Raw genomic sequence first — 8,603 nt, 5'->3', positions numbered from 1 at the left:
ACTTCCTCTGTCTTATCATGGATTGGCAGTTACCAAAGTCAAAGGAGAGATTGACTGCATCACTATTTGTCTTTGTGCGAGGTGTTGAAGGTACCAAACTGACACTCATCGGTATCACACAGTCCCCAGATCCAGAAAAGAGGCTGGGAAACACACAGTATTAAATAGAGCCATGACTTAATGGAACTCTCTGCCACCCTAGGTAACTCAAGCTAGTAATAAAACCAGATAAAATAACACCTTACAACCCAGTGGAGACAGTGAAGAGAAGCACAGATATTTTTGTGCATTTTGCATTGTAGTATGTATGTGATACGTGGTTGGGATACAACTTTGATATGTGGTTGTCTCACCTGGCTATCTTAAGATGAATGCACTAGCTGTGGGTCGCTCTGGATGACTAAATTTGAATGTAAATGTAGTGCTATGTATTTTTATTTTTATTGAACCTTCATTTAACTAGGCAAGTCAGTTAAGAACAAATTCTTGTTTACAATGACGGCCAAGCCCTAACCCGGACAACGCTGGATCAATTGTGCGCCACCCTATGGGACTCCCAATCACGGCCGGTTGTGATACAGCCTGGAATCAAACCAGGGTCTGTAGTGATGCCTCTAGCACTGAGATGCAGTGCCTTAGACCGCTGCGCCACTCGGGAGCCCGAGTGTATGTATGTGTATTTATATATATTATGTATTTTATTTATTGTATTGTTTCCTGTTTGGACCTCAGGAGGAGTACCCGCTGCCTCTGCAGCAGCTGATTCGGGATCCTAATAAAATATTAAATACGTCACGATGAGCGTGGGTTTCAAAGTGCAAGGACTGTCCGGTGCGTATCCACGTGGTGGGTTTATACACGGAACAAAAATATGAACGCAACATGTAAAGTTTGGTCCCATGTTTCATGAGCTGAAATAAAAGATCCCAGAAATGTTCCATACTCACAAAAAGCTTATTTCTCTCAAATGTTGTGCTCAAATTTGTTTACATTCCTGTTAGTGTGCTGGGGACAATAAAAGGCCACTCTAAAATGTGCAGTTTTGTCAGACAACACAACGCCACAGATGTCTCAAGTTTTGAGGGAGCATGCAATTGGCATGCCTTTTTTTAAGGTACCTGTGACCAACAGATGCATATCTATATTCCCAGTCATGTGAAATGGATAGATTAGGGCCTATTTAATTTATTGTAATTGACTGATTTCCTTATGAACTGTCACTCAGTAAAATCTTTGAAATTGTTGCAAGTTGCGTTTATATTTTTTTTCACTGTAGTTAGTTTACAACTGCACATTCATATTAGTACAGCATTTTTCTTTATTTGAACTAACAATAGATAGCTACCAAGCGGCTGGACCAGTTTTCCCCAGTGACTGATGTGTAACGTAAAGTTTTGCTTACTAGCCAGCCACAAACATCAATGCCTCTGTCAGGCCAATACTACTAAGTTTACTTTAATGAAATATATGAAAATGATCATGACTAGATTTAATCTCATTTCCATGTCATTGGTTAGTCAACATGCAAAATACCTGTATACTGTCTATCACTGAGATCAATTATTTGCATTTAAATGAACAAGATCAGATGAACTAGCGAGTCCAGCCTACCCTTTCTCACTCCTTTTCATTGACTGTACTACAAAAAAATGCAGACCAATACAACAATGATCATGCCTAAATACATTAATATGGTATGATATGTGAGTTGTACAGTAGTAGACCTAGCTACAAGCTGTATGTGTGTGAACATCTCTTTCCCTATACTTCACAATATGTACTTTTTAGCTACTTTACAACTACATAGCATGTTAGCTAACTCTTCCCCTAACTAGAACCCAAACTTTAACCCTAAAAATTAGCCTAACTAACATTAGCCACCTAGCTAACGTTAGCATTAGCCTCCTAGCAACCTAGCTACTGTAGCGTTAGCCACACATTGGAATTCGTAACATACCATACGTTTTGAAAATTCGTAACACATTGTATGTTTTGCAAATTCATAACATATTGTACGAATTGCATTTCGTAACATATTGTATGAATTGCAATTCGTAACATATACGAATAATAATTTGTAACATATCATATGAAATTGTCCTTCATGGCCAAATTTTGTCATCAAACTTTGTCATCTAAGTCTAGCATTCTCTGTATTTATGGGGCTTTCAAGACAACAACAAAAAAAGGTTGAATCACAATGACGTCAGTGACCTTCAGGTCAGAGTTCTAGAAAGAATCCCGAGTTCCCGACTTGCAATTTCAAGTTGGATGACCGTTCAAAACATATTTTCCCAGTCGGAGCAAATTTTTTCGCGAGTTCCCAGTTTTCTTGAACTCACTGAAATCAGATTTCCCAGTTCTGAGTTTCCAGTTGTTTTGAGCGTGGCAGAAGTCATGCTGGATTGACACCATGACCAATGTTGAATGTTTATCCTTTAAAGCTTGGAAAAGTGACCCTTAAACCCAGACTTGGAACCACACACCCAGTCCACTGAATAACAGGCTAGTGATTGCTTTGCAATGCTTGCAGTTAGCCACTGACTCCTTCCAAACCACTCACTGTTGAATTTGCGATTTCCAACTTGTTGTGTAATGTTTATGTCCAATGGCCGATGAGCACTGATACGTTTCATCTATAATTTCTCTTCATTATTTCTCTTCATATGACCAGGAATTAAAAGGATTTGCCAGTAGATTGTCGACTTGATTCATGATGATGACTGCTACATAATTTTTGCTCTGGCCAATGACCTTGAGCCTTCTTGGATGGGCACTTCTAATGTAACTCTATGGCAGAATCTTTGAGCTCTACCCTTAGATTTGGCGGTGACTTAGTGTCCCCAACTAAAGTACATTACCAATCCTTATGCTCCGTATATTCCACTGGCTGCCCCACCACTGCAGAAAGCACTGAGCTAGGCTGAAACACATTATGAGGTTAATACAACCTAGCTTATGAAAGAAAGTTTACAACGTAGGTGCACCGGCCGAGAGAAATTTGAGTAATCATGGTGACAGACATTGAAACATTCAATACCTTCTTGCACACTCTTACCTGCATCTAGCTGATCTAGGCTGTAATCATTAGTCCAACAGTTGCAAACAAGAGTTTCTATTGTACAAATTCAGGTATGTTTATCCCCATTTCATTCCGTTTTCTTCAACGCTTAAGAAACGTTTTCAACAGAATCGGCGGAATGAATACACCCCTGACAAACACAGTTCACTTTCATAACAGTCACATACTAACAGCATGATCCCTTTGATCATTGTATAATTACTTCTCGTATCTACGCGCTCTCCTCCTCTCACCTTTTCCCTTAGCTTGTGGACTTCAGTGCACAACACATCAGCTGTCTGTGACCAGGCAAAAAAAACTTTCCAAGCCAAAATATCATATCATAACAACTTACACACACAGCCTACATCGTTGTCACCATGTTAATGTCATGGTCAACATACCACTAGAACTAACGCATTAGGAAACCCGCTACAATCATGCAGTATAGTGTACAACAGCAAGCAGTTTAGCAGTTACACCGGCGGGCACCGGTGGCAATAAATTAATAAAACCAAAAGCTTACCTTGACTAGGAAGAGTTCCCGTGTTGGATAGCCATAGCCAGCTAGCTAACATAGAATCCCTCTCTGTTAAGCCGGGTGTTTGAGTAGGCTAAACTACCTGTCTGCATTCGCTAGCTAAGAATGTGAAAATGAAAAAAATACAACTAAATATAGCTCTCTCTCTCTCTCTCGCTTGCTTCTCCTTCATTTTTTAAGAAATGTATTTGTTCAAAACAGTTCAACTATTGTCTTTCTCTCTTTGAGTCAGCTACTCACCACATTTTATGCACTGCAGTGCTAGCTAGCTGTAGCTTATGCTTTCAGTACAATATTCATTCTCTGATCCTTTGATTGGGTGGACAACATGTCAGTTCATGCTGCAAGAGCTCTGATAAGTTTGAGGACGTCCTCCGGAAGTTGTCATAATTACTGTGTAAGTCTATGGAAGGGGGTGAGAACCGCGAGCCTCATAGGTATTGTATTGAAGTCAAGGTACCCAGAGGAGGACGGAAACTAGCTGTCCTCCGGCTAAACCATGGTGCTACCTTACAAAGTGCTGTTGAGGATACTGTAGACCTTCATTGCAAAACACACCCATTGTCATTACTTTGCGTGAATTGATATCTCAGAATTCTTAAACAATGTCAAATTTGAATACAAAATCATTGGTTTAGCTTCTATCTATTCTGTGGCTGCATGAAATAGCAAACATAACGTGAATTCAGTGAAGACATTAGTTCATCTTTGTGGCTCCCTGATGAAACGGTAACATCCATGACTGTAGTTAGGCCACAGATAAACAATGAACTAGTTAATGGGTTGGTTATAAAAATCTTGAGCAAGTGCTTGGCTCCTTCTCGACGCTGTGTGCACACATATATACTCTGAAATCTACGCCCATCGTGACGCATGGCACCGCCCGTGACAAGAGTGTGTCCCTTGCCACTAACCTAGCCGAGCAAGGAGTTTTTGTACGGAGGTCAATGAGAGAGTGTCGAATTTGATCAACAAAAAAATGGATGGCTTATCTGCTATGTGAGGTTTATTTGGTCAAATAGAAGTTTTGTAATGCTTAATTAAGTTGTTAGGAGTGCACTGATATAAGTAGGACATGTGACATCCTGGCAACTTTGAGAAAAATAGTTTATATCGGGTTCGCCTCAAGATGGCTATGCATATTCATGGCATGAGGCTAGTAGCATAGCATCTCTATCTATTGAATACAGGCGGTTGATGTCAACAACCCTCATCAAATATTCAAAAAATGATTACAATAATGAGATGTATCCACCAATCCAAAGAAAAGATAGGTGAGAGCTAGACAGCCCGCCGTGCCGCTTTGTGGACAACATATTGTAACGGCTGTCGTCATGTAGAGAAGACCAAGGTGCAGCGGAGTTAGTGTCCATCATTTAATATTTAATTAAGAAAGACGTGAACACTATACAAAACAAGAAAAGAGAAAACCGACAGCCAACAGTCCTGTCAGGTGCAAACACTAACAGAAACAATTACCCACAAAACCCCAACGGAAAAACATGCACTTATGTGTGACTCCCAATCAACAACAACGAACTTCAGCCGTGCATGATTTGGGAGCCACACACGACCCAAAACAAAGAAATACAAACACATAGAAACAGAACATAGAACGCCCACCCAATGTAACACCCTGGCCTAACCAAAATAAAGAACAAAAAACCCCTCTCTATGGCCAGGGCGTTACACATATCCCATTGTTAGGGCGTAGAGACATGCATCCTGTCAGTATATCCATAATATTTGGCCTAGAGGATAATAGGAATTTACTAAGTGGGAACCTGAGGTGGGAACTGTGGCCTAACCAAAATAAAGAACAAAAAACCCCTCTCTATGGCCAGGGCGTTACAGTACCCCCCCACCCCCCCCCAAGGTGCGGACTCTGACCGCAAAACCTGACACTGAAGGGGAGGGTCTGGGTGGGCCTTCTTACGGCGGCGGCTCAGGTGCGGGACGTGGCCTCTGCCCCACCCTTGGCGCCGCCCTCTTAGGTGGCGCGCCTGGCCATGCCGAAGGTCTGGCGGGCGACCCTTGTTGCGCCCGGCTGGCGGACGACCCTGGCTGCGCCCGGCTGGTGGGCGGCGATGGCAGATCCAGGCAGACGGGCCACTCTGGCAGCTCCGGGCAGACGGGCCACTCTGGCAGCTCCGGGCAGACGGGCCACTCTGGCAGCTCCGGGCAGACGGGCCACTCTGGCAGCTCCGGGCAGACGGGCCACTCTGGCAGCTCCGGGCAGACGGGCCACTCTGGCAGCTCCGGGCAGACGGGCCACTCTGGCAGCTCCGGGCAGACGGGCCACTCTGGCAGCTCCGGGCAGATGGGCGGCTCTTGCGGCTCCTGACTGGCGGGCGGCTCTGGCGGCTCCTGACTGGCGGGACCATCTGGAGGCCTAGTCCTGGGAGGTGGCGCAGGACGGACCAGGATGGGGAGACCCACTGGTGGCCTGGTCCTAGGAGGAGGCACAGGACGGACCAGGATGGGGAGACCCACTGGAGGCCTGGACCGAGGAGGAGGCACAGGATAAACCGGGCTGTGGGGGAGCACTGGAGTTCTGGTATGTACGCTCGACATGCTTACTCCAGGCTGAATGCCCACTTTGGCCCGGCACAGGCGGAGAGCAGGCATTGGGCGAACTGGACCCTCCCAGCGCTCTGGAGACACAGTACGCAACGCCGGCGCAGGATAACCTGGACCGAGGAGGCGCACTGGAGACCAGACGTGCTGAGCTGGCACCATCCGCCCTGGCTCGATGCCTGCACTCGCATGGCACTTGCGGGGGGCTGGTATGTAGCGCACCGGGCTATGCACGCGCCTTGGGGACACCGTGCGCTCCACAGCATAACACGGTGTCTTACCAGTACCACACTGCCTCCGGTAAGCACGAGGAGTTGGCTCAGGTCTACCGCCTGACTCCGCCAATCTCCCCGTGTGCCCCCCCAAAAAAAATATTTTGGGGCTGCTTCTCGTGTCTGTCACGCTCCCTTGCTTCATACCAGCGCCTCTCAGCTCTCGCCGCCTCGATCTCCCACTGCGGGCGGCGATAATCCCCAGCTTGAGCCCATGGTCCTTTCCCGTCCAGGATTTCCCTCCCAAGTCCACGAATCCTGAACGCTCCTCTCCTGGCGCTTCTCCTTCCTCCGCTGCTTGGTCCGTTGTTGGTGGGTAATTCTGTAACGGCTGTCGTCATGTAGAGAAGACCAAGGTGCAGCGGAGTTAGTGTCCATCATTTAATATTTAATTAAGAAAGACGTGAACACTATACAAAACAAGAAAAGAGAAAACCAACAGCCAACAGTCCTGTCAGGTGCAAACACTAACAGAAACAATTACCCACAAAACCCCAACGGAAAAACATGCACTTATGTGTGACTCCCAATCAACAACAACGAACTTCAGCCGTGCCTGATTTGGGAGCCACACACGGCCCAAAACAAAGAAATACAAACACATAGAAACAGAACATAGAACGCCCACCCAATGTAACACCCTGGCCTAACCAAAATAAAGAACAAAAAACCCCTCTCTATGGCCAGGGCGTTACACATATCCCATTGTTAGGGCGTAGAGACATGCATCCTGTCAGTATATCCATAATATTTGGCCTAGAGGATAATAGGAATTTACTAAGTGGGAACCTGAGGTGGGAACTGTGGGAACCAACAAATCACAGCTTGTGAGATTAACATCATGGCAGCAACGTTACTGTCTCGGCAGAAACATCAAGACTTCCGGTTTTCAGATTTTACCATCAAAATGTGGTAAAACACTATGTGTATGATACGAAATCAATCATTTTTGCAGCTTTGTCCATAATGCATAATGTTAAAATAATGTCACAAAAAATCTAACCCAAAGATAATTACTACTTTATATAAGATAAATCATATTATAAGGTGGAGCACATTGATAAATGGTTGAATGTAAAGAACATAATATTCTGCAGACCCTATTGACATAGCACTAGTGTCTACAGTGCCTTCGGAAAGTACTCAGAACCCTTCACTTTTTCCACATTTTGTTAGGTTACAGCCTTATTCTAAAATGGATTAAATCGTTTTGTTTTCACACAATACCCCATAATGACAAAGCAGAAACAGGTTTTTAGAAATCGTTGCTAATTTATAGTAAAAAGATTACGCAAATATCACATTTACACAACTATTCAGACCCTTTAATCAGTATTTGTTGAAGCACCTTTGGTAGCGATTACAGCCTTGAGTATTCTAAGGTATGATGCTACAAGCTTGGCACACCTCTACTTGGGGAGTTTCTCCCATTCTTCTCTGAAGATCCTCTCAAGCTCTGACAGGTTGGATGGGGAGCATCGCTTCACAGCTATTTTCAGGTCTCTCCAGAGATGTTCGATCGTGTTCAAGTCCAGGCTCTGGCTGGGCCACTCAAGGACATTCAGAGACTTGTCCCAAAGCCACTCCTGCGTTGTCTTGGCTGTGTGCTTAGGGTCATTGTCCTGTTGGAAGGTGAACCTTCGCCCCAGTCTGACGTCCTGAGCGCTCTGGAGCAGGTTTTCATCAAGGATCTCTCTGTACTTTGCTCCGTTCATCTTTGCCTTGATCCTGACTAGTCTACCAGTCCCTGCCGTTGAAAAACATCCCCACAGCATAATGCCAGTGGCCATCAAAGGTGAGCATTTACCCATTGAAGTCGGTTATGACGCTGAACTGCAGTCAGGTCAAGACCCTGTTGAGGACGACGAGCACGCAGATGAGCTTCTCTGAGATGGTTTCTGACAGATATTCTTCGGTTGTGCAAACCCACAATTTTATCAGCTGTCCGGGTGGCTGGTCTCAGACGATTTTGCAGGTGTAGAAGACAGATTTGGAGGTCCTAGACTGGCGCGGTTACACAAAGTCTGCGGTTGTGACACTGGTTGGATGTACTGACAAATTCTCTAAAACGACATTGGAGGCGGCTTATGGTAGACAAATTAACATTAAATTCTCTGGCAACAACTCGAGCGGACATTCCTACAGCCAGCAT

Source organism: Salmo trutta, chromosome 12, assembly GCF_901001165.1.
Source record: "Salmo trutta chromosome 12, fSalTru1.1, whole genome shotgun sequence".
NCBI classification, from domain to species: Eukaryota; Metazoa; Chordata; class Actinopteri; order Salmoniformes; family Salmonidae; genus Salmo; species Salmo trutta.
Note: the sequence above shows the minus strand (reverse complement) of the source record.